The sequence below is a fragment of the Poecilia reticulata genome, linkage group LG12 (genome assembly GCF_000633615.1).
Source record: "Poecilia reticulata strain Guanapo linkage group LG12, Guppy_female_1.0+MT, whole genome shotgun sequence".
NCBI classification, from domain to species: Eukaryota; Metazoa; Chordata; class Actinopteri; order Cyprinodontiformes; family Poeciliidae; genus Poecilia; species Poecilia reticulata.
Window position 1 is genome coordinate 3,859,955 of NC_024342.1, and position 3,311 is coordinate 3,863,265.

At 36.6% G+C, this 3,311-nt stretch overlaps 1 protein-coding gene across 3 annotated transcripts in view; it reads right to left on the reverse strand.

The window, feature by feature from the left end:
* tmem150c (transmembrane protein 150C) overlaps positions 1 to 1,899 on the reverse strand; it is an 8,486-nt gene extending 6,587 nt beyond the window's left edge. For 2 of the 3 annotated variants that reach the window (XM_017308023.1, XM_008423371.2), the window contains exon 1: positions 1,787 to 1,899. The gene's annotated coding sequence lies outside the window, so the exon portion shown is untranslated. Of the gene's footprint in view, positions 1 to 532; positions 588 to 1,786 lie in introns of those variants that run through there. The other variant, XM_017308022.1, reaches the window with a different exon arrangement.
* Between the last annotated feature and the right edge of the window lie 1,412 nt (positions 1,900 to 3,311).

The window sequence follows — 3,311 nt, forward strand, 5'->3', positions numbered from 1 at the left end:
ATATATAACTGTATATTTCTTTAATGCCCTTTTTAAATTGCTGCACAGTCTTGTTTTTATCTTGTGGTGTAAATTTGCTCTTTTTCTATTCATTTTGTGCTTTTAATGACACAAGGTTAGTCAGAGGTAGAAGGATTAGGTCAAGCAAAAACAAACTAAAAACAAAACACAACACAAAAAAGCAGGTGTGCTATGAATTTATAATGGAATTTCCCAAATTAAAGCAAGATCAAAATAAAAAAATGGTACAAATATAGACATACACACCAAATAAAAACTGTCCTTAGCAACTGTTGTTGCACAGGTAAAAGCAACATGTTAAAACCTCTCTCGCCCTTTCATGCATGAATTGTGATGCTTTATGTCAAGATTTATGTCAAGTGTTTTTGACTTTTTTTTTAAGCATAAAAAAAGGCAGGATTTGTTTTTTCTCTAGGTGATCAGTTCTAATTTTCTCCAAATACAAAGTTGTTGTTTGGAAAATACATCAGTAGTATAAGTCCTTAGGGGATACTTGATTTTATTTTTTTACCTGCAAGAGTCCTCTGCAGTAAAAACGGGATATTCCTGTGTTGCTTTTTCGTCTGTCTGCCATATTGGATTTAACAAAATTTTTCTCGCACTTGCACTGGATGCCCAGTAGTTGGCAGTGTGTTGAATTACGCATGCGTGTCCACTTCAGTGGTCTGTGTGAATTTATAGCATAAAAATCCACAAGAAACACAAGTAAATGGCTTTTTAGGTAGCTGTCCACTGCAGTGACATAGAAGAACATCACACTGACACATTAACTGAATGTTCACAACTTCTCAAACACGTTACATGCTTTTTTAATGCTCAGTAACAGCTTAATCCAGCAGCAGTCAGGTGCTAACATTGAATCAAAGGAAATCAAACTTTAATCTAACACACCTTTCCCCAACTCCTGAAACTGAGAACACTAGAAGGAGACTTTGAACCTCTGCACCTTTACTTCGGCTTGAGTGCCGAAGTAAAGGCTCATCATTGGTGCTGGAAAAGTTCCAAGTTAGAGCTGCAGTCTTTGGAGATCTTTGGGGTGATTTCCCCAAACACACAGCAGCTCTCTGGATCCTCTTCACCTTGGCTTAAGGCCTTTATGTTCCGTTCAGATGTAAGTGAACTGACTGCTCAGACGGAAAGAACACGTTGCTCTTCTCTGCAGGAGACTGTAAGGGTTCTCCACCTGAGAATGCTGTCCATCTTCTCTTTTTCAGTCAGAGGTGTCATCAGATTCGCTGCAAGACTGACTGCTACCAGAGATCCTTTCCTTCAATTTCGCTTTAAATAACGGCCGTTTTGAAATGAGTTGATTTAAATACTTCAGTCCCTTTAATTTCCCTGCAAGTATTTTTAAATTGAGCTGAATTGAATGCATCTCTTATTAGAAATATTACATCTCCCTCTTGTTTTTTTGCAATGAAATTAATTATTAAAATAATTTTTTGGGCAGGTAAAAGCAGGATAACATAAAAGCTGATTATGTTTGAACCTGAGCTGCTGCTATTCAACCATTAAACTTGGTGAAAGGAAGTGCGTTTCCTTGCAGCTCTAATGAAGGCGTCGCATCTTGGAGTGACAGTTTTACTGTGACCATATTTTAACACTTAAATTGTCGAAAAATACCGAGAGAAACGTATTCTACCGCTAAATAACACATTGAGGAAGTCAGACATAACGTCACAAGCACGTCCCGACACGAAACGGCGCATTCCTCCGTCCTGAAGCAGGACGGTGAAAGCTGGTGTTTTACTGTGTGAGGCCTCACCTGTCCGTGGGTTCGGTGGGTTTTCTTCAGTGCAGTTGGGTTCAGTTTAATAGAAAATGACCTCTAAAATTAACTCTCTCCTGCTGAAAGCTGAAACCTGATATTTGCCGATGCTTTAGAAAAAGAACCAGGTTGCTCTCGGGCTCCACACCCCTCTGTCTAAATTCCTTTTGGTATAAAAACAAGGTATCAAGTCGGCATAGTGATGGCACAGAATCGTTTCTGATTGGCTCAATTGTTTTCTATAGCAGGAGCCTCTTGAAATGCAAATGAAGGACAGAAAACACTGAATCATGTTTGCCTCATGGTATTATAGAGAGTATCATGATTTTTTTTATGATTTAAAATAAATTGACTTTTTTGTTATTATTATTCTTGATGTACATTGAAGCAATAAATGATTTTCCCATTACAATCCAATGACTGTATATCAAATGCCAACATATACATTTTACATAAAAAAGTATAACTATAGAGTTTATTAGACTCAATAGTGATTTTACATATGCTTCTTAATAAATTTGAATAATCCAGAGAGAACAAAGTGGACCATGGCTACAAATCTATCGCTGATTACTGGAACTCCAGACTGCACTAAGTTATTCATATTCCTGCGCAGACATAGATTTATGATTATTTATTGAACCGTTACCATGTATTTTTTTTACTGTGGTGTAAAATAAATTTAATTTAACAAAAAAAACACACAAGCAATTCTATTAAACTAAAATCAGACTAAGCATTAAGAATAAAAAAAAATTAAACTTAAGAAGTTTGCTTCTGCTCTTTATCAAGACAGGCTTCTCACAAAAGATCATGTAAAATAAGAATCAGTCCTGAAAGACATGTTTATTCATATTTCATTAATAAAAATGATTTTTTAAAAATTTTTTAGTTAATAGGAAAACCTTTTTTGATTTTTCCTTTTACATGATCCCACTGGAGTTTTTAAGGTTTATTTATTTACTTTTGCCATCAACCTCATTTTTTAGCCGAGACTCTCTATTCTGGTGGCGACTTCAAAACATGATTATTTCCAGTTGCTCAAACTAAAAAAGAAAATAGCGCAGTTAAAACAGAAACAAAGACATAGTGTAATTTGTAAATAAATACTATTTATTGAAAATATTGCCTGTAGTCAGTCAGAAACAAAAAGACTTGTTTTCTCCTAGAACAGGAAGTGAGGTCGACCAATCAGGCAGCAGCCCCCATCGGTGCTGGAATGAATTATCAAGTACAGCCTCCTTCCAGGTTCCCTCTGAGGTCCGATGAATCAGCACAGAATTTCCTCCTAACGCTTTAAAGACAGCCGAGCCGAGTGTGTGTGTGTGTGTGAGAGCATGCATACGCTGAAATACGATAAAAGCTTGTTTCCGTAAAGTTCATTGCACGCTGTTGAGCCTCGTGATTACACTACTAAAAAACATGAAAGTAAGACAAAAATAAAAAAACGAATCGAATAAAAACATAGATATTCTCGATACGAGGGGCTGCTGCTGCTGCTGCTGCTGCTGCTGCTGCTGCT